The 24026-nt window shown below is 40.2% G+C and overlaps 1 long non-coding RNA gene across 1 annotated transcript in view; it reads right to left on the bottom strand.

Annotated features, from left to right (window-relative positions):
- Positions 1-237: 237 nt before the first annotated feature.
- Positions 238-24026, bottom strand: part of LOC131273022 (uncharacterized) — a 111080-nt gene continuing 87291 nt past the window's right edge. The window contains exon 3 of the long non-coding RNA XR_011647601.1: positions 238-363. This is a non-coding gene — a long non-coding RNA (uncharacterized lncRNA). The remainder of the gene's footprint in view (positions 364-24026) is intronic.

The raw sequence follows: 24026 nt of genomic DNA on the forward strand, positions 1-24026 counted from the left end.
AAATGCCTATGACTATCTTAAGCAAAACTAATGCTAGATTTTTTTTCAATTAAAATATAATAGTTATGGTATATACTACTAGAGGGTTCAATGAAGTGAAAATAATGTATTCATAACAATTATATAAACATGTCTATATTTGTAAAATACAATCTTAGAAATTATACTGATATCAAAGTTCATTAAGAACTTCAATGGGGAGGGGACAAGATGGTGGCTGAGTGAGCATACCTGATAATATCTCCTGCAAAGAAGCAGCTGGGCAGTGTTGGAGGTTCTTCAGGACCAGGCTGTTTCAGGATTTTTGCAGGGCAGGAGGTGTCTGGACATCGATTTGGTGGGAAGGTAACAGAGAAAATTCCTCTATAAGATATAATAGAGACTCTATTACACGGAGGTGGGAGCTGCGTGCGGGCCGCTCCCTCCTGGGGTGGGTGGAGCCATGGCACCGGTGCTGCAGTGGCAATTTCTGGAGGCTCTGCAGTACTGGGGAATTCATAAGCCCTAATCGGGCTATTGGGGGTTTAACAGGACAGGAGGCCTTTGCAGACTGATTTGGGGAGACAAATGGGAGATTTATTGTGAAGCGGGGAATTTTTGATTGCACAAACAAATAATAGCACTTCCGCCTAGAGCCCCACCCCCCCAAGCCCGGCTGCCGATCTGTAGTGGACTTAAATTGATAGCAATAAAGAGATGCCACCAGGAGGCTGTTGCAGGGTCTGGCAGGGTGGGAGACGTCTGGAAGCCGATTAGGGGAATATTTTGCGAAGCGTGTGAATTTTGGTTTTGGACTCTGATAAATCAGCATTTCCAGCTGGAGCCCCACCCCCGGGCCTAGCTACTGATCTGCGTCATTAAATTGGCTGCAGTGTAGAGGCGCCCCCAGGTGGCTGTTCCGGGGGCTTACAGGGTGGGAGGTGTACTGAAGTCGAATTGGTGATACAGCCACAGAATAGACCCCAATGAGTGAGCGAATTGCGGGGTTCAGACACACAGGATAGAGTTTGTGGATGTGACCTCACCCATAGGGCTGGCACCCAGCTGCAGGAATCCCTGAAGGCTGTGTTGCACTGCGGTGCTCCCAGGCCCCTGTTATCCGGACTTGAGGTTGACAGGTCTGAGTCCCCTAAACCCTGGTGGCCCACAACCCAGAGACCCACACCTCTTGAGTCTTCAATGTCTCAGACTTTCCATCCCTGAATCCATCATGCCCTGAGGTCTATCTAAGCTCCTTGAATGTCCTAGCCCTCAATGTTCGCGTTTTTTCTTTTCTATTTTGTTTTTCTTTTTTCTTAATTTTTTATTTTTAATGTCCTGATTGCTAACGTTGCATTATCTCCTAGTCTTTTCTCCCAGCGTATCCCCCAAAGTCTTTTTTTTTTCAGTTATTTAGGGTTTTTTTGTTGTTGTTGTTGCTGATGTGGTTGTTCTATATCTTTTTTTTTCTTTTCCCTGCCTGTTCCCCACCCTTTACCCACCCCCTTTTTCTTTCTTCCTTTCTTCTCTTTTTTTTTTCTCTCTCTCTCTTGTCCCTCATTTTCTTCTTATTTTATTTTATCTTAATTATACAATAGGTGCTGCAGGGAACACCTCACATTTGCTGGGTATCCTCATCCTCTGCTGCCTCATTTCTATGTGAATTGATTTTGGCTACCTACACTATCCCCTCTCCCCTACAACTTGATATCCCCCATCGTCTACTGTCTCTCCTATATTACACCTCCCTTTCTTTGAGCCACAAAGTGTCTAACTCTTAATTTCTAATACCTTTGTTTTGTTTTCTGTCTTTTATCCACTCTTGAAACTATTGCCTTTCTTTTCTCTTTCCCTCTCTCATGAAAACAATAGCTTTTTAATTCATACTATATTCCTTCCATATTAACTCGACTACCTCATTATATGTACTCCACGTACTGCTATAACTCTACACAACTTACATGAATCTAATATCCATCCTCCCAGATCTCATATTGTTGCTCTGTTAACATTTATCACCAATACTACTTTACACTTTTTCCTTGCTTACACAATTGCCTTTCCCTGGCCCTAATACTTTCCTTTAACATGAACTCAACCAGCAATAAGAAATTAGAATAAGAAGAACAAAGTAACAAAAAGAAGATATAACACTTATGCAAAAACAACAGCTAATTAATCTCCAAGACTAGACAAAGAAGTTAAGGAACTGATTAAACCCATCAAGATAAAATGATGACCAGCAACAAAAATCTACAAACCAAACCAGTAATCAGGAAAACATGGCTGAATCCAATGAACAAACTAAAAATCAGGAAGGGGAGCAGAACTTCGCACAAGTAATTAAAGATCCCAGAACATATATCACTGACAAATTTAATGAAGTAAAGGCAGAGGTTAACAACATGAAGACAACACTTGGAGGGGAAATTGCAGACATACGCAAAAAAAATAACAGATATGATGGGAATGAACACCACAGTTCAAGAAATCAAAAATACACTCACAGCAAATAGCAGCAGACTAGAAGAGGCAGAGCAGAGAATTAGTGATACGGAAGACAGTACATCGGAAATCAAACAGATAGTAGAGTTGGTGGATAAAAAGATAGAAAAAACCCAGCTAGGACTTAGGGACCTCAATGATAATGCAAAACACTCAAACATACATATTATAGGCATCCCAGAAGGAGAAGAGAAGGAAAAGGGGTCAGAAGGAGTGTTGCAGGAAATAATGGCTGAAAACATCCCAGATCTACTGAAAGAGACAGATGTACATATCCAAGAAGCACAGCACACCCCAATCGTCATGAACCCCAAGACATATACTTGTCAAATTATCCAATGCTCAAGACAAAGAGAAAATTCTAAAAGCAGCAAGAGAAAAGAAAACCATCACATACAAGGGAAGCTCCATAAGATTAAGTGCTGATTTTTCATCTGAAACCATGGAGGCAAGAAGGCAGTGGTATGATATAGTCAAGGTACTAAAAGAAAAAAATTTACAACCAAGAATACTCTATCCAGCTAAACTAGCATTCAAAACTGATGGAGCATTCAAAATATTCACAGAGAAACAGAAATTGAAAGAGTATGCCAACAAGATACCTCCCCTTCAAGAAATTCTAAAGGGAGTTCTGCAGGAAGAAAGGGAAAAACAGGACAGGCAGAGTTGGAGGAGAGTATAAGAGCAACAAAAAAGACAAAAAGAGAAGAAAAAACAAACAAACAAAATATGACAAACACAAGTCCAATCAAAATATGGCTAACACAAATAATTCCTTGAAAGGAATAACACTGAATGTCAATGGATTAAACCCACCTATCAAAAGATTGAGACTGGGACATTGGATAAGGAAATATGACCCATCTATATGCTGTCTACAAGAAACACATCTTAGACCCAGGGATTCAGGGAGGCTGAAAGCGAATGGTTGGAAAACAATCTTAAAAGCAAACAATAACCAAAAAAGGCAGGAGTAGCCATATTAATATCAGACAAAATACACTTTGAATGTGAAACAATTGAGAGACAAAGAAGGTTACTACATATTAGTGAAAGGGGCAATCTCTCAAGAAGGAACAATCATAAATATGCTCCTAACAAGGGCGCCTCCAAATATGTGAGGCAAACACTGGAAAAACTAAGTTAAAGAATGGATGCCTCTACAATTATAGTGGGAGATTTTAATACACCACTATCAACTTTGGACAGAACATCTCAAAAGAGAATCACTAAAGAAACAAAATATTTGAACAGTATATTAGAGGATCTGGATCTAATAGACATATACAGATCATTACACCCGAATACAGCAGGAAATACATTTTTCTCAAGTGCACATGGATCATTCTCCAAGACAGACCATATGCTAGGCCACAAAGAAAGGCTTAATGAATTCAGAAAGACCGAAATCATACGAAATAATATCTCTGACCACAGTGGAGTGAAGCTGGAAATCTGCAAGGGCCAGAAGCCCAGATTTCACACCAAGATATGGAAATTAAACAGCACACTCTTAGAAAAACAGTGGGTCAAAGAGGAAATCTCAAAAGAAATTAATAACTACCGTGAAATTAATGATAATGATAACACAACATACCAAAACTTATGGGATGCAGGAAAAGCAGTACTGAGAGGGAAATTTATAGCCATAAATTCATACATCAAAAGAGAAGAAAGAGCAAAAATTGAAGAACTGCACATTTGGAGGAATTAGTAAAAAACAACAACAAAGTAACACCACAGGAAGAAGAAAGAAAGAAAGAACAAAGATAAGAGTAGAACTAAATGAAATAGAAAATAAGAAAACACTTGAAAAGATAAACAAGACCAAGAGCTGGTTCTTTGAGAAGATCAATAAAATTGACAAACCCTTAGTGAGACTAACAAAGAAAAAAAGAGAGAAGATGCAAATACACAAAATAAGAAATGAGAAAGGAGAGATCACCACTGACCCCACAGAAATAAAGACTATCATAAGACGATATTTTGAAAAACTATATTCGAACAAAAATGACAATTCAGAGGAAATAGACAAATTCCTAGAAACACAAAAGCAGCCTATATTGATTAAAGAAGTTGATGATCTCAACAAAACAATCACAAGTACGGAGATAGAATCAGTCATTAAAAACCTCCCAACTAAGAAGAGCCCCAAGGCCAGATGGCTTCACAGGTGAATTCTATAAAACATTCTGTAAAAAACTAACACCAATCCTGCTAAAAATACTTCCAAAAAATCAAAGCAGAAGGAACATTACAAAACTGATTCTATAATGTCAACATTACCCTAGTACCAAAGCCAAACAAAGACACCATAAGAAAGGAAAATTACAAACCAATTTCTCTAATGAAACTAGACGCAAAAATACTCAACAAAATACTTGCTAACCGTATTCAACAATACATTAAATGAATTATACACCATGAGCAAGTGTGATTCATTCCAGGGATGCAAGAATGGTTCAAAAAAAGAAAATCAATCAATGTAACACACCATATAAACAGAATGAAGGAAAAAAATCGCATGATTATATCTTTAGATGCAGAAAAGGCATTTGACAAAATACAGCACCCTTTCTTGATAAAATCACTCCAAAAGATCGGAATACAAGGACATTTTTTGAACATGATAAAGAGTATATATGAAAAACCCACAGCCAACATCGTTTACAATAGTGAATTTCTAAAATCCTTTCCTCTAAATCAGGAACAAGACAAGGATGCCCACTCTCTCCCCTTCTATTTAACATTGTCTTAGAAGTACTTGTTCAAGCACTGAGGCAAGAACCAGATATAAAAGGCATTCAAATTGGAAAGGAAGAAGTCAAAATTTCATTATTTGCAGATGACATGATCCTATACATAGATAACCCTGAGAGGTCTACAACAAAGTTTCTAGAACTCATAAATGAGTTTAGTAAAGTCGCAGGGTATGAGATCAATGCACAAAAATCAGTAGCATTTCTGTACACCAAAAATGAGCAAGCTCAGGAGGAAATCAAGAAACAAATACCATTTACAATAGTCAATAAAAAATGAAATACCTAGGAATAAACTTAAATAAAGATGTAAAAAAGAGAACTACACAAGACTGTTCAAGGAAATCAAAGAAGACTTAAATAAATGGAAGAATATTCCCTGTTCATGGATAGGAAGACTAAATATTATTAAGATGTCTATCTTACCACAACTGATCTACACATTCAATGCAATCCCAATAAAAATCAACACAGCCTTCTTTAAGGAACTAGAAAAACTATGAAATTTATTTGGAAAGGAAAGAGGCCCCGAATAGCCAAAGACATATTGAAAAAGAAAAACGAAATTGGAGGAATAACACTACCTGACTTCAAAACATGCTACAAAGCTCCAGTAGTGAAAACAGCATGGTATTGGCATAAGGAGAGACACACAGACCAATGGAATTGAATTGAAAGTTCTGATATAGAACCTCATATATATAGCCATATAATATTTGATAAAGCCACCAAACCCTCTCAACTGGGGGAGAATGGCCTATTCAACAAATGGTGCCTGGAGAACTGGATATCCATATGTAAAAGAATAAAAGAGGATTACCAACTCACACCTTATACAAAAATCAACTCAAGATGGATCAAAGACCTAAATATAAGGGCCAAGACCATAAAGACTTTGGAAAGCAGTGTAGGGAAGCATATACAAGACCTTGTAATAGGAAATGGCTTCATGAACTTCACACCAAAAGCACGAGCAGATGAAAGAAGAAACAGATAAATGGGACCTCCTCAAAATTAAAGCCTTCTGCATCTCAAAGGAGTTTCTCAAGAAAGTGAAAACGGAGCCTACACAATGGGAGAAAATGTTTGTTAACCATATATCGGATAGCAGACTTACAAGTTGCATATATAAAGAACTCCTATATCTTGAAAATAAAAAGATAAACAACCCATTTTAAAAATGGGGAAAAGATTTAAACAGACACTTCTCCAAAGAAGAAATACAATGGCTAAAAAGCACATGAAAAAATGCTCCAAATCTCTAGCTATCAGGGAAATGCAAATCAAAACTACAATAAGATGTCATCTTACTCCCATAAGATTGGCAGCTATGAAAAAAACAGAAGAATATAAATGCTGGAGAGGATGTGAAGAAATGGGAACACTCATCCACTGCTGGTGGGAATGCAGAAGGATCCAACCATTCTGGAGGACAGTTTGGCGGTTTCTCAAAAAACTAACCATAGATTTGCCATATGACCCAGCAATACCACTGCTAGGTATATACCCAGCAGAACTGAAAACAAGGACACAAACCGATATATGCACACCAATGTTCATAGCAGCATTGTTCACTATCGCCAAAAGTTGGAATCAACCCAAATGCCCATCAACAGATGACTGGATCAATAAAATGTGGTATATACATACAATGGAATACTACTCGGCTTTAAGAACAAGTACACTACAAACACACGTGATAACATGGATGAATCTTGAGAACCTTATGTTGAGTGAAGCAACCCAGGCATTGAAGGACAAATACTACATGACCTCAATGATATGAAATTAGTAAACCAATCTGCCTCAGAGAGCTAGAGCCTGGATGATAGGCTTACAGGAAATCAGGGAGTAGAAGAAGGACATAAACTGACATCTACATGGGTGAAGTCTATGATAAGCTGGAGGTTAAGTATGTGTACATGGAAGGGATAAAATGGGGGCATAGGGTTACCTTTGGGTGGGGCTTTGTGGGCTTGAGGGGGCTATGGGTGGGAGGATGGGTAATATTGCCCAAGAAATTGGGGGGAGGGTGGGGCAACATACGAACATAGGAGATTGTCAGGTGTTCTTGAGAGTATAATGCTGAGAAAACCTTTTCAAAAATATAATAAGGAAAGTTACCTGTTTGAGATACTTACAGGGGATAATCTGACACAGGACAGACTCCTAGGGAATATGTGAATGCTCATTTTGCCAGAGTGGGTTATATCATTGGGTAGAGACCCATAATTTGAGTGAGGGTATATCCACGTCCTGGGGAGGACTGAGGCCATTAAATAGAGGGAACTGTATCTCTCAAGAGAAATGGTGGCTCCCAGGGCATTAGGGCAGTTCAGCATGTCAAGACCTCAACATTGTTGCAAGCATCTCTGAACATGGCTCTTCAAGCAATGAAGATTGACTGTCACTGTGGGCCCTAAGTGGAGGGGGAAATAGGTATTGAATAGATGGAACCAATGTAACTGTGTGGGCAATAGAAGTGTTTCACAAGAGTATGCAAGGGAGGATATAAGACATGTAAAATTACACCAAAAATATATATAGGCTGATAGGCTAAAATGTAAACCATAATGTAAAACATAAGATAACTAAAAATTTAGAAAATTGCATAGTCTAAAATATAAACCACAACGCAAACACAAATGTTACCTTGATTGAAAGGTATTGTCTCAATATCTGTACATCAGTTTCAGTAAATATGGTATGAATATGTTAAAAGATTATTGCTGTGGAAGGGAAAAGGTTTTATGTTGGATATGTGGGAGTACTGTATATTGTATATATGAATTACTGTGATCTAAGACTCTTGTGAAGATAAGCTTAATAATTAGAAAAAACAAAAGAAAAAGATAGAATGTAGAATTTCTCCAAATTAATATGTATTCTATATCTAACCTTTAGGCTCATCGCTATATTCCATTTTACTATTAAGGGAACCTAGCAATATATTGGGCTTCACTTTTCAGGAAGTTTTGGATCACAGAGAGGTTCAACAAGGGCAGCGGAGGAATACTAGTGTGGGATGTTATTGACAGGGGACAAATAGTTGGCAGGGAGTTCTACAGGGCCTATATCCAGGGTAGATAAAAATGTTTGGATATTTTCATAGTGGAAACAATTAAAAACAACAGCTGAGGGAGTGCTGAGATTCTAGCCAGGGGAGCTCTATCACAGTCTCTAAAGGAACAGCAACAATCCCCCAAGTGCAAAGGCAAAGACCAAAAAAGAAGGAAGGTCCAACAATGAGACCCTGATACTAATGGCTATGCTTGTTAGCCTGTGCACCTGAAATAAGAATAAGGCCTAAAGCAGCAGGGTGCCTAAGAGTTACCTCCTGAGAGCCGCTGTGTTGCTCAAATATAGCCAGTCTCAAAGCTAAGCTCAGCATGCAAATTCACTGCCTTCCCCCCAGCGTGGGACATGACTCCCGGGGATAAGCCTCCCTGGTGCCGAGGGATCACTACCAAGTACCAGCTGATGACGTAACTAGAAAATGACCTTGAACAAAAGGTTCAACTTGGACCAGCAGAATATCTCTGTCTACATATAATAGGAGTTAAAAATGCTTTTTGACCTAAATCAAGGGGGAAATGGAAAGGACAAATGAGTTTATATGGCTATGAGTCTCTAAAAAAGAGCTGGGAGGTTATCAGAGGGATTGCCCTTATGCACACCTCAGCAGAGTCCCAGAGACCGATAAAGAAATAAAACCCCAGGCATTGGTTCTTCTGAGGGCTACAGAGACCCACAGGTTTTATCATCATGGCAGATGGAGTTCACTGCCATGTCAGTTGATCCTTCTTTGGAGTTGGTGTTTCTGTGTGTTGGAGCTGGACTTAGATGTGATCTCTTTTCACAAGTCTTTCCTGTTAGTTTACTGGAATTGTAGTTGGTGCTGGGGTTTAAGATATACCCAGGGGATCTGAATCTCTGGACTGACCATATGATAGCCAGGCCCTGAGCCTCAACAGACTTCAGCTCCTACACTCTGGTTTATTGGACTTACCCCACTCAGCTAAAATGGAGTTGAAGAATGTCAACCACCACACCATGGAGCCAAGAGTGCCTACAACTGAAAGCAGGAGGATTGCATCCAGCATCCATGTGGAATCTAAGCCCCCTCTTGACATAGATGTGGAATGGACACAACCAATCCAAGGTCCACAGGATGGAGGAATAGAATATGGATTAGAGTGGACTTACTGATATTCTATTCATGAACTATTGTTGTTAGTAATTGAAGAAAATGTGGCATTGGTGTGGAAAAAGTGGCCATGGTGGCTGCTGGGGGTGGGGAATGGGAGGAAGAGATGAGATATGGAGGTGTTTTCAGGACTTGGAGCTGTCTTGGGTGGTGCTGCAGGGACAATTACCGGACATTGTATGTCCTCCCATGGCCCACTGGATGGGCTATGATGTGGACCACTGACCATGAGGTGCAGCGATGCTCAGAGATGTATTCACCAAATGCAATGAATGTGTCATGATGATGGAGAAGAATGTTGCTATGGGGGGAGTAGTGGGGTGAGGGGGGTGGGGGTACATGGGGACCTCATATTTTTTTAATGTAATATTAAAAAATAAAGAATTAAAAAAATAAAAATAATAGTAAAAAGAAATTATTCTGCAGCAGAAAAAAAAAAACTGGCAATTTTAGGCACCCCCCAACCAAGATGGGTTTATGCTAATAAAATGACAAGTATTCAAAAATAAATAAATAAATAAATAAATATGAGTTAAACAGTGGAAAAGTTTAGCCAGAAATGTCATTGTTTTGGTGCTGGAATGCAAATAAGCATCCTTTGTAAAGAGCAAGGGTAAGCAAAAAGTCCTGTTGAGGAAGTGGATGTGGCTCAACTGATAGAGCATCCATCTACCAAGTGGAGGGTCCAGGGTTCATTACCCAGGGCCTCCTGACCTGTGTGCAAGCTGGCCCATGAGCAGTGTTGCCACATGCAAGGAGTGCCATGCAGGGGTGTCCCCCATGTAGGGGAGCCCCATGTGCAAGGAGTGCATCCATAAGGAGAGCCACACAGCAAGAAAAAAGTGCAGCCTGCCCAGGAGTGTCACCACTCACATAGAGAGCTGATGCAGCAAGATGACACAACAAAAAAGAGATGCAGTTTCCTAGAGCCACCAGATAATGTAAGTGGATGCAGAATGCACAGCAAATGGACACAGAGAGCAGGCCAAAAGGGGGAAGGGGAGAGAAATAAATCTTTAAAAAATAAAAAGTCATGTTGAAAGTTTGGTGTTTAAGGAATAAAAATTATGAGTCAGATTGATGGGCTTTGTGCTTCTGTTTATTCGATGCTGGTGTGTGTTTTCATGCCTTCAGATGGTAATGTTAAATTGTGTGATTGTGTGAAATAGTAAACTTTGGTTAAGCTGGAGCCCTCCCTTGCCACTGGCAAAGGAGTGGAATGATAGTAGTTTATAAAGCAGATTGTAGTCTCTGAATGTGTGCGTGCTCGGGAATTTTCCATGTCTGTGTCTGTGCTGTGCACCCAGGTTTATTAAATCTGGCCCCAGTCAGGATGGCTGGGTCATAGAACAGTAGCTTAAATCATGGCCCTGCCAAGACAGAGGTCCCCCAGGAAAGTGCTGAGCCCTAGGAAGCTTTTTCCACCCATTTTAGTAGCCTGGGACTTACTGCCATTGCCCTCTCCCACCCCCTCCCCTAACGGGATGCATGGCAATGGCAGAGAGTCAAGGGCTTATGACTTTGTAAACCCCATTCCTGTCTAACCACACCCAGCTACCTGAGGATGGGGACTAAAAAGGCACTGGGCAGAGCCAAAATGAATGCAATGGAAATTCCTTCCCCAGGATGGTCACAGGCCAGGATCTCTTTACAGGTCTGTGTTAAAATGCTTTGAAATGGGTTTAAAACTGTAAAACTGGTAAAGTGCCTTTGTCTAGCAAAAAGCACACAAACCTATTGCCTCAAAAATCCAGACACTGTTAACTAGAACAACGAACCTCTAATCACTTAATAGCCTTTTGATGGTTGGTTTAACTGGGAAACTGTCAGACAATAGTCATAAAAAACTGCAGGAAAAAAAAAAACGCAACTATTTACCTTGGCAATTTCACACTAAAATTTAGGCAGCCTATCTCCCAATACCCTGGAAATACAAAGGAATAAAATTCTTTTGTTTTAATCTGTGCTTAAATTTTATTTTTTTAAAAGATTTATTTTTATTTATCTCCCCTTCCCCCCCACCCCAGTTGTCTGTTCTCTGTGTCCATTTGCTGCATGTACTTCTTTTTGTCCACTTCTGTTGTTGTCAGTGGCACGGGAATCTGTGTTTCTTTTGGTTGCATCATCTTGTTGTGTCAGCTCTCCATGTGTACAGCGCCATTCCTGAGCAGGCCAAACTTTCTTTTGCACTGGGCGGCTCTCCTAATGGGGTGCACTCCTTGCATGTAGGGCTCCCCTATGCAGGGGGCATCCCTGCATGGCAGGGGACTCCTTGTGTGCATCAGCACTGTGCATGGGCCAGCTCCACACCGGTCAAGGAGGCCCAGGGTTTGAACTGCGGACCTCCCATATGATAGATGGACGCCCCATTCACTAAGCCAAGTCCACTTCCCTGTGCTTAAATTTTATGTTCAAATCCTAACTTTGTCAATTTGCCTGTGCCTAGAAAATCAAATTTAAAAGTTTACCTGTTACAAGTTGGATGATGGTAAAAGGTACCTGGAAATGACTCTTTGAATGTCAATACCGTCTTGCTGGTAAATTTAATTCATAACCCGTGAGTAAAATTTATTTAGTTACTGAAAAAGGTGGAAAAACTGCACAGAATTATTACTAATAAATTATTTTAATTGCATAATTGATAAAGGTACCCAAATTAATTTTAAGTAAAACCTTTCTAGAAACTAAAAATTAAAATCATTGTATAAGTACCTTTATATATATATATATATATATACACACAAATTTATAACTGGAATTATTACAGTGGAGTAAATGTAGCCTAAATTTCAGCTATTGTAATAGTAATCTTAAACTAAGTTACCCCTGTTTATGGCTGTTTATCTAGGCAGTGGACTTGGCCCAGTGGTTAGGGCATCCGTCTACCACATGGAAGGTCTGCGGTTCAAACCCCGGGCTGCCTTGAACCGTGTGCAGCTGGCCCATGCCCAGTGCTGATGCATGCAGGGAGTGCCGTGCCATGCAGGGGTGTTCCCCGCATAGGGGAGCCCCAAGCACAAGGAGTATGCCCCGTAAGGAGAGCCACCCAGCAAGAAAGAAAGTGCAGACTGCCCAGGAATGGTGCTGCACACACAGAGAGTTGACACAACAAGATGATGCAACAAAAAGAAACACAGATTCCCATGCTGCTGACAACAATGGAAGTGGACAAAGAAGACGCAGCAAATAGACACAGAGAATAGACAACTGGGGTGGGGGGGGCAAGGGGAGAGAAATAAATCTTTTTTAAAAAGTTTAGTGCTTAATTTAATAATAATAATTTAAACTTATAGTTATTTTATAACTAATTTCACCTCTAGACTTCAACTATTGTGATGGTAATCATAAACTCAATTTACATTGGCTTACAGTGACTGTGGGTCTGGCCCACCCCTTGCCTCTGTGTACAGTTCTAAAGCAAAGAAAAAAATGTATCATAGCATTAAAAACATTTTGGTAAAAGTCATTAATTAAAAAGAGCCACAAAGGGGGGAAATGGTGAACCCTAATCTGAAAATGCCAGCAAAAGAAAGCCTTCAGAAAAATCTTTCAAATATGCTTTACAATTAAACTTGTTTTATAGAAAAAAAGGGAAAAGTTTTAAATAACTAAGTTGTGCTTCTGTGTCAAACTATTCGGGCCTGCCTCTGTACTCTGTGAATATTTTCATATATCAGGATAGTAATACCAAACTAACAAATAATTCTTTTAAAAACGTTTTTCTGAGCTCTTTAACCTGTCCAGCCTCCAGGGCCATCTCTTTGTAAAAGCTCTGGGTTTGGCAAATTGAAACTCTGTCTTCTAGGCTGGAGAATGTAGTCAGATTTTCCTGTGGTTCCCCATTTTAAACCTTCTGGCAACCTTAAATAAGGGTAGCTGCTGTTCCTATTACTGAATTTCAGTAAGTAAAAAGAAGAAAAAGGAAAACAACATTCTTTATTTAAACAATAACAATTTCAACTTACTTGGCTTAAGTGTTATCTCTTTGGTTTATGGGATACCAGGTTAATAAGTTAACATTATAGGTATTGGATCTTTAAAATAATAAAAGCTGTAAGTTCATGTTTAATGAAATTAAATTAAAGAAATGTAAGTATGCCCTCTCTTAAATACATAAAGTAAATTCCATTAGTTGCTAATTGCAATCAAAGGTAAATTTGCCAGCCTGTGCTTGTGGTCAATTATAAAGAGTTTATAAAAACATTTTCCAAACTGAAGCATTTAAATGGCTCTATTCTAAGAAGCCATTATTAACCAAAAACCTAAATTAATGTTAACAGCAAAAAGTAGCTTCGTAGCAATAAAACCTGTCTGAAAATCACCTCACTGTGCATATTCAAGTGGTGATAATGAAAAGTTATATTGGTTCCATTGGGAATCTTCAGTTTTCATTTTAAAAATAGGCAAAAATAGTTTGCCCTCTACTGTTAAAGTAAAATACCTGCTAATGTCTTCATGGTAAAAGTGTAAAAGTAAGCAAAGTCATTTGATATGTAACACATTGCATTGAAAATGTTTAAAAGGTATATAAAAATCAAGAGACAGACTTCAGCATTGTCAAACTCTCTTGTGCATTCAAACCAGGCCTTGAATACATTGCAGGTTGCCTCTCCCTGTGAGTTATTGGCTAGATTGGTTCCTGACCCCTAAAACAATAAAGGTGTCTACTACATCTCTGGATGTGCTCCTAAAGTCAATGGAAACTACAATGCAATTTCAAACTCCTGAAGCAGCCAACGGTGGCTCAATATAGCCAAATGTACAATGGATATTGCCTCCAGACTGGCATAGTGCCAAAGAGTGCTATGCACCAGGCCAGTAAAATACTGGAAACTACCTTCTTAGCTTTTCTCTAGGCTCAACAGTGCTGTGGCTTGCTCACTGTGTGAAGGACATACCAAGCAGAGCCATAATCACCAAGTAAAACTTACATACAAATTGGAATTATGGCCTGCCCCTGTGGAGAGATAACACGTAAGGTATTGCAAACCTGAAACTTAAATCTATTAATTCCAGCTCAAGAAAAAGCATGCATTTAGTAATACATTAATTAAGTACTGTACCTTCGGCCTGTTCTAGATATATGCCTGATGATTATAGTGTTATCTTTTCTATTCTAAATCATGTGCAAAAGTACACTGAACATGCTAAAAATCCTGGTAAACTTCATTTTCTGAGTAGTTAATAAATATATCTATAAGATAAAGAAATGGCCATCTTGCCTGAGAACGGTGGGGCCAACAGACCTTTTAATCTAAAAAGCCACCAAACTAACTTGGAGCCAACCTCTCACGGTTTTCACCTCATACCAGGTAAAAGATGTGCTTAAAGCCAGGGGCCACCAGTGGCTTATAGGTAGCCAGTTAATTAATAGGAGGCTCAATTACTAAAAATAAGAGTGTGTCAAACTCTCAACCCAGACTCTGCTACTGATGGAGGACCCAAAATCAGATCCTGCAGGACCCCTTCTCTACTCTTGCCTTGAAACTCTTAACCAAAACTACTCAAGCTGGCCAGATTTAAAAGATGTCAACCCAGACATTAAATGGTTCATAGATAAAAGCAGTTTTATTAAAAAAAGAATAAAAAAAAAAAAGCCATGCAGTGGTTTCTCAATCTAAAACCATAGAGGCCAATGCTCTTCCCCCTGGAGCTTCAGCTAGAGAGCAGAGCTAATTGCCCTTACCTGAAGTTTAAAACTAGCAGCTGGGAAATGGGCTAATATTTACACAGACTCTGAGTATGCTCTCCTTGTCCTTCATGCTCACTCTGTTGTGTGGCAACAACAAGGCTTGCTTACTAACAGTGGGTCACCTATTAAGCATAAAGAGAAAATACTAGATTTAGAAAAAGCTGTACCATTACTTCAAAAATTAGCAATTATGCATTGTCCAGGGCATCAGAAAAAAACACTGCTATAGCAAAGGAAAATGCTTGAGCTGATACATCTGCTAAAGCAGCAGCACAAACCCAGGCATCTCTCCTACCCCTTATTCCAGCACCTGTACCAGTACTTGAAGTTCCACAGTACACCCAGGATAAACCAACCAGGGCAGCTAGCCTGGAGTTCACCCTGGAGGCTGATGGGTGGCTTGTTAAAGACACTCAGGTCCACCTGACAGGAGCAGTGCAATGGAAAGTCCTTCATGAACTTCACCAAGCCACTCATCTGGAGAAAAATACCCTGTCCAGCTTGACCAAATGGATTTTCAGGGAACAAAGCCTGATAAAAACAATCAGGGAATTTATTGGGAGTTACTCGATTAAAGCCAAAATTAAGAAACTTTACTCTGTATTTCTAATCACTCCCACAGCTATTTACAAAAAAGTCCAGTTTCATGTACTAATCCTAATAAAGTCAGCTACCCAAGAGTACCAGTTTACCAGAAATACCTGATGAAACACATGAGTGCCAGTCATTAAACAGCCTGGGATGTGTCTTCAAAAACAAAGCTAAGTAATGTCTATGTCAAAATCAACCTTGCCTCTTTTCATCTCCTTTGGCTTAACTGAAAAGAGAAAGACCTCTTCTCATTTCTCTCCTCTACCATAAGAACTAATATTAACAATTTATGCCTAATCCCATGGACTATTACAATCTCTCTGTAGAGTTAACAAAGAACATAAAGTAACTTTATATATATGTATGTATATATACTGTTCCTCACCAAATTTTAAAAGGTGCCATCTTTGCAGGTACCTAACCTTTTTGACTTCTGTAATCCAGTGTCCTCTTAAACCATGTATTCCCAAAGTTCTAATTAAGATTGTTTCTTTCAGAATGGGCATCTTAGCCATGTGTAAACTTCAACTTAATACAGAATGCCAGATCCATCTTCCTCCAATTAAAATAAAATAACAAAGTTTTTATACTTTATCAGATAGGGACTACAGCCCATGACTGGCAGGAAGTAGCAACAGAAAAAAAGATCATCTCCCTTCAGCACCCCTTTAAGATTAAAGGTGTAAACTCTCTAAAGGGAAAATAAAAATCAATAAATGGATCTGGAGCCTGGCAAGAGATCCACATAAGCACCAGTAACCCCCAGGATAGCTGCTGGAGGGCCCTTACCCCAAGGTTCAGCTGTCCAGGACAAAAACTTCTTCTGGAAACAGGAAAAAGCCCTAGATATTTGCCCAGGGGCTTTGTCTTTGGGCCCTCACTGGGAAATTAGTAAGTGGGGTAATCAATCAAAACAACAAACAGCTGCCCACCTCATAACTCCAACAATAGTGATGCCAAAACTTAGCAAGTTAAGCTTGCATAAAGAGGGGAATGATATGAGCTGTGTGGGGTGGGCTGTATGTTTCTTAATAACCTGGGCTGTGTGTGTAGGCTAAATATGTTAATTCAAGCTTACCTGGAATGTGGAAGATATATGTGTGGGGGTATGTGTTAATTCAGATTTAACTAGAGAATATGTATTAACTCAAGGCCTATCTGATACTCAGATAAAACACTTAAAACTCTAAGAAAGTAACAAAAAGTCCTTTTGCATATAAGTACCACTGTTTAACTCCCAATTTCTGTATAAAAGAAAACCAAAGATCCTATTCAGGGCTTGGGTTTTAGAACAAGGAAAGTTCCCGAGTCTGGCTAGCTGTTAATAAACTTTCCTTCCCAAAATTATTACTGAGACCTGGCCTTCCATACACGATCATTGAATCTCTCTGCTTCCACAACATTTTTTCTATAAACTTATCTTAAAGCACTGCAATATAAACTTTTTGCATGATATAGCAAAATGTTTCCCTCAAAAGAATAACCCTTTCTTTTTCACATTGCTATAAATCATTACAGAAAAATTTAAGTATTCAAAAGGAAGCATAATAAAAAGGGTATTAAAATAAAATTTTATCTAAATTTAATTTGACCTACACAGCAGACAAAATTGCATACCCTTGTACCAAGTATATTTTGATAAAGCATTAGCCAATTATATATTAATCAAACATTTCTGTTCAAGAAAAAAAAAAGCCACACTTTGATAACTTCCAGAAGCTCAAATGTTTTGCTCCCTCCTTTCCTGAATCAAGCATCAAACTTCCAAATTACAGTCTTTTCTAGCAACTTTCCTGATAATAACTCTTCTTCTGCTGAGACCAGCTCAGCAACAGGCTGGCTTGAAGGGAAGGTGATGCAGAACTTATGAAATAAAAGGACAGAAAGAGAGACACAAGAGAGGAAATAAAGGTGCGACCAGGGGACTCCCAGCTTCTGGAACTGACAGCCTCAACCCAAGTTTCCACATTGTATTTATTTAGGAACTAACAAGCAGCTGTTTGTTATTTACAATAATAAGGAATGGGTGCAACAATAATGCCCATAATAGCTGCTATTAATACTCCTATAAACCTTTTTTCATGCTTAAGCACTTTTTGTAAGAATAATAGCAAAGACTATTATAGCTAACATAGCTACTAGCAAGTTGGGAGCAGTAACTGGCATTTCCTCCTTTTCCAGCTATTGTTTGGCTTCTTGACTCAGATGTTTAATTCACCCCCAGGTAGGAGGGGAAGCTGCTCTAGTCTTCAGAATGGGACCCAGCCATGTAGTTTTCAGCATCAGTCTCTCCATCAGCATGACTGAAGGTTCTAGGTCCCATGGGAACTTTCATCAGCTCTTGGTGTTCATGGTATGGCTTTATCCAACCAGTTGGTATCCACACAGGACATTCTCCATCTCCTAGGGAAATGTAAGCAAACCTTCTTCCCCAAGTTAACAGCTTCCCTGTCAACCATTCATTTGTCAGTGGATCATTCCATCCAATTAAAGGTTTTTCAGAGTTTGGGTTTGAGATTTAGAATTGGTTTGGAAATGCCTTTCAGCTATTGCCCTTCCAGGGTTGTTCCACAGTTAAGAAAATTAAAAGTGAATAATGCTTTGTATAACTGTACCTGTGGTGTCTCCCTGTCTCCCCCTTTCTGTTTTTGTAGCATGAGTTTAAGGGTTTGCTCAGACCTTTTCCAAAAATCTTTTTTTCTGTGACCAATTTTTCCACAATTAAATCATTTTCCAAAGAACCTCTTATTGATTCTCATCTCTGCCATAACTTCAGCCATCATTGTAGCAGGGCAGCCCTCTATCCCTATATTCTGGCACAATTTAACTCCACTGAGGTTTTGAGGATCAACTCCAGGAGCTATTCTTTCTCATATGGTAACCGGAAAGGTCATTCATAATGCCTCCAAATCACCCTCCCTTCTAGCCTGTAAAACACCCTGTTGGAAAGCTGGTAACTTCGGCTGAGAGTTTCCAGGTATAGAAGGGGGAGGGGGAGGTGGTGTCTGCAGAGGGGAAAATTACTTTCTAAAGTCAGTTAATGAAGTAGCAGAAGGCAAAACAACTTTAGATTTAGTATCATCAAAAGATTCAGTGGGAGGCAACGTGGGACATGACACCCAGGGATGAGCCTCCTTGGCACCGAGGGATCACTACCAAATACCAGCTGAAGATGGAACTAGAAAATGACCTTGAATTAAAGGTTCAATGCAGATCAGCAGAATATTCCTGTCTACATATAATAACATGACTTTAAAATGCTGTTTGACCTAATGTAAGGGGGAAACGGAAAGCAGAAATGAGTTTATATGGCTACAAGTCTCTAAAAAAGAGTGGAGCTGTCAGAAGGATTGCCCTTATGCACAACTGAGCAGAGTCTAAGAGACACATAAAGTAGATACAATCCCCAGGTACTGGTTCCTTTGAGGGCTAAAGAGACCCACAGGTTCTATGGTCATGGCAGACGGGGTTCACTGCCAAGTCAGATGGCTCTTCTTTGGAGCTGGTGTTTCTGTGTGATGGAACTGGACTCAGATGGGATCTCTTTTCATAAGACTTTCATCCTACTTTACTGGAATTGTAGTTGGTGTTGGGGTTTAAGAGATATTTAGGGGATTTGAATCTCTGGACTGACAATATGATAGCCAAGCCCTGAGCGTCAACAGACTCCAGCTCCTACAATCTGATTTACTGGACTCACCTCACTCAGCTAAGATGGAGTTGAAGAAGGACAACCACCACACCATGGAACCTAGAGTGCCTACAACTGAAAGCAGGAGGATTGCATCCAGTATCCATGTGGAATCTGAGCCTCCTCCTGACAGAGAGGTGCAATGGACACAACCAATCCAAGGCCCACAGAGAAAAGGTGGCAATGGAGTGGGAAAAGTGGACATGGTAGCTGATGGATATGGGGAGAGGCAGGAAGAGAAGAGATGTGGAGGCGCCTTTGGGACTTGGAGTTACCCTGGATGGTGCTTCAGGGGCAATCACCGGACATTGTAAATCCTCCCAGGGCCCACTGGATGGAATGTGGGAAAGAATGGGCCGTGATGCGGACCATTGACCATGAGGTGCAGAGATGCCCAGAGATGTACTTGCCGGGTGCAATGGATGTGTCATGATGAGGGGAGTGAGTGTTGCTGGGTGGGGAGTGGTGGGGTGGGGGTGGTGGGGCTGAATGGGACCTCATATATATATATATATTTTTTTAATGTAACATTTTTACAAAATCAATTAAAAAAATAAAAAAATTAAAAAAGGGGGAAAAAAATAAACATGACCTTTTAAAAAATTAAAAAAAAAAAAAGATTCAGTGGGAGGAACTTCATCACAGTATCTACCCTCATTCTCTTCTGTTTGCAAGGGTTCCAAAACAGATTTAATTATAATCAAAGTGGGCCAAATAGTAACAGGGAATGGAACACCTTGTACTTGTAATTTTTTAAATTCTTTTCCCAATCTTTCCCAGTCTTCTAATTCTAAACTTCCTGTTGCTGGAACCATGGACAATATTTTTCTAAAATACAAGATTCATTGACCTTAGCTCCTCCTGTGGTGAGAAACTGTTTCAAGATACATATATATGGGTGATATTTTGCTGAACTGCCTCTGTTTCCCATTGTAACCCTGCAAAAATACTCAAGTACCCTTACTTACCACAGACTTGGAAGGTCTTCTATACCACTTGGGGCTCTGTGCCCATTACAACAACTTTGATTTTGCTTGAAGCAGTCTTTCTTCCCTTCAAGCCCCACATTGGGCACCAGTTGCTGAGACTGGCTCAGCAAAAGGTTGGGTCGAAGGGAAGGCAATGTAGAACTTATGAAATAAAAGGGCAGGAAGAGAGACACAAGAGAGGAAATAAAGATGGGACAAGGGGACTGTTATTTACAATAATAAGGAGTGGGTACAACATTTACAATAATAAGGAACAGGTCATACAAAGTTCATACACCTCATCATGCAAACACTTTTTCATGCTGGTCAGATGTTGTTCTATCTAATCAAGGCCCAGTGTTCCTAAGCCTGCACTTTTTGTCTGCATTATGGAAACATTTCAACTTCAAACCATGTTCCTACTATTTTCCCACAACATTCTTCACCACATTTTTATTTCCCACTTAGGAGAATAAAGTTTATTCAAGCATGAGACTATCCAACTTATTTTCTCACTGAAACCATACTACGTTCCTAACACTCATCATTCTGTAATATTATCTAAATCACACAGTGCTAGTGATAGGCTGGATGTTTCCATTTCCAATGGCTTCCCTATCAAGTCTTTAAAAGGGCTTGATGTGTTTCAGGGTAAAGCAATTTAAATATTCTGTTCATTATGTTCTATACATTACAACTTCCAAAGCTATGACAAAGTTTACCAACATCCTTCTTCCTCCTAGAATAGTGAACATCCCAGAACACAGAGATGACTACTTTGCTCTAAAGAACACAGCTTGAGCCCTCCTCCAAGCTAGGAACTGTCAGATGCCTGCTAGACTATCACTTTGTCTAAATTAATGCTAGGTTATCTTGTTTCCACTTTATTTTTTCCTTTTTAACATCTCGTAATTAATGTAGAGAACTTACAGATCTGCTTTAAAAATAAAAATATGAAGTAATATGAAAAACATTACTTTAGCTCCACAACTTTTCCAAAAGTTCTTATTTAGGATCATTAAATTATTACCTTAAGCCACAAGATAGCAGCTGTACATCACTCTAAAGGCTTTAAAATCATACAATTTTCTACTTTACATTGTCAAAAATGTTTGCAAGTTTTCAATAATTTCCAGAATGCTCCATATTAAAAAGGATCTGGTGAAGTTTATCAGAACATGCTGCTCAAATGCAAATCCTGAGTATCCTGCATGTGTTAAATTTTAGATTGATTTAGGGTTATGTGATGATTATTCTGCACCTTTTATCTCCTACTAATGCACCCATCTAGCAAATACTTTGCATCATTTAAAATGACCTTCCTCTTAACCCTCAAAAAAATACACATTGGACTTAAAGGTTTCTGCATACTGTTACGGATCCACTACCACCACCAGGCATCAGGGCTCTCGAAAAACCCCTTAGTCGTCCCCAGCCCCCGGTGTTCTGCTCAGCAGGGCTGGGAGCCCGTGAGACCCACTGCCAGCTGCCAGCACAGGAGCAGCTTCAGAGCCCCGACCCCACATCATGGCCTCGGACTTACTGCAGAATCAAGAAAAACAAACATCAGGGCCCAGGACCCTGTGGGCTGCGGGGTTAACAGCAGGTGCCCCTGTGGAAGGGGCCACAGCGAGGGCGCCAGGCAGGGCCTCGGGGCACCCAGCTCGGCTGCACGCACTGCCGGCCCTCGGGAGGGCAGGCGCCACCCCGCCCGGCCTGCACCCAGCCTGAGCTGCCCCCAGGGCGAGAGGCCTCGGCTCCAAATTGTCTCCGTGCTCCGCTCTGGTCACCGGCAGCCAAGCACCCGCGGCTTGGTCCAGCGCCCCGGTCCAGCGCCCTGGTCCAGCGCCCCCAGCCACCAGCCTACAGGGGGCGGGGAGTGGCGGCAGGACGAGACTGCGGGAGTCGCGGGGAAGGCTCAGGGGAGGCGCGGGGGAGGCGCGGGGGCGGCACTGGCAGCACGCAGCGTCCCTCCCCGGCCACTCCTCCGCTCTGCCAGCGCCGCCTGCAGCTCCCCGGGCGCCCGCGACCTCGGCGCAGCTCCACGGCGCCAGCGCAGTGCCCTCGCCCAGCTGCGTACCCTGGTTCGGGAATTTAAAAAAATAAAACTTAAAAGGGGCAGAAAAGGACGTCTTCAGATGGCACGACCCGGCTGTGGCCCAGCCTGCTTGTTGCAGTGCTCAAGTTTGAAGTAACATATATCCCCCACATTCTAAGTAAGCTTTTAGCATTAACTTCATACATTCCAGGTAAGCTTTTAGCACGAACTTCATACATTCCATGCATGCTCTTTTAACACATTTGGTGTGCATTTTCCTTGAATATTTAAAGTTTATAGAGCTTACATTGCTTAATTGTTCTTCCCACACTGGAGTTGTTGCCATGGTTACCAAGGGGAGGGTTGCAGCTCTCACTCTCTGACAACATAGCTTAGGTTACCTATGAAGAAACAAACAGCCCCCATCCATAGCCTATATCATTCTCCCCTTTATGCAAGCTTAACTTGCTAAGCTTTGGCATAATTATTGTTGGGGTTATGAGGTAGGTGGCTGTCTGTTGTTTTGATTGATTATTCCACTTATTACTTTCTCAGTGAGGGCCTAAAGACAAAGTTCCTGGGTAACACCTGGGGTTTATCCTCTTTCCAGAAGAAGTTCTCATCCTGGACAGTAGAGTCCTGAGGGTGGGGTCCCCCAGCAGCCATTCTGGGGATTATCATGCTCATGTGGATTTCTTGCCAGGCTTCAGATCCATCTATTAATTTCATTTTACCTTTAGAGACTTTACACCTTTAATTTTAAAGGGGTGCTGAAGGGAGATGATCTCTTTTCTGTAACTACTTCCTGCTGGCCATGGGTTGTAGTCTTTACCTAACAAGGTATAAAAACTTTGTTATTTATTTTGACTAGAGGAAGATGGATCTGGCATTCTGTATGAAGCTGTACGAAGTTTTCATATGGTTAATACGATATTCATTTCAAAAGAAATTTAATTAGAATTTTGGAATACCTGTTTGTTAAAAGAGGACACTGGATTACAGAGATATGTGCCTGCAAAGATGGCATTTCTTTTAAAAGTGGTGGGGAACAGTATATATATATATATATAAAACAGTATTAGGTACTTAGCTTTGTTTTGCAGACATATTTCAGGCTGTTTATTGATTGGCACTCATGTGCTTCATCAAGTGCTCCTGGTGAACTGGAACTTTCTTGGACAGTTGGTTTTATTCAGGATTAGTGCACCAAGTTGGAAATTCTTTTAGCTGTGGGACTGATCACAACTACAGAATATTTAATTGAATAATTTCTGGCAATTTTGACTGTTTAATAGGTGACCCACTGCTAGTAAGCAAGCCTTGTTATGTTACAGAGTATACTAAAGCAGTAGGGTGGCTGAGCTTCATATTAATTAACTGGTTACCTGTAAGCCACTGGTGACCCCATTGTTTTTAGCTAGGATGGGTATTCTTTTTATACATGTTTATTAACTATTTAGAAAATGAAGTTTACTAGGAATTTAACATGTCTAATGTACTTTTGTACATGATTTAGAATAGAAAACATTATATCAGGCATATTTAGAACAGGATAAAGGTGTGCAGCACTTAATTAAGGTATTACTTAAGTGCATA

This window comes from Dasypus novemcinctus, chromosome 27 (genome assembly GCF_030445035.2).
Source record: "Dasypus novemcinctus isolate mDasNov1 chromosome 27, mDasNov1.1.hap2, whole genome shotgun sequence".
In the NCBI taxonomy this organism is placed as follows: domain Eukaryota; kingdom Metazoa; phylum Chordata; class Mammalia; order Cingulata; family Dasypodidae; genus Dasypus; species Dasypus novemcinctus.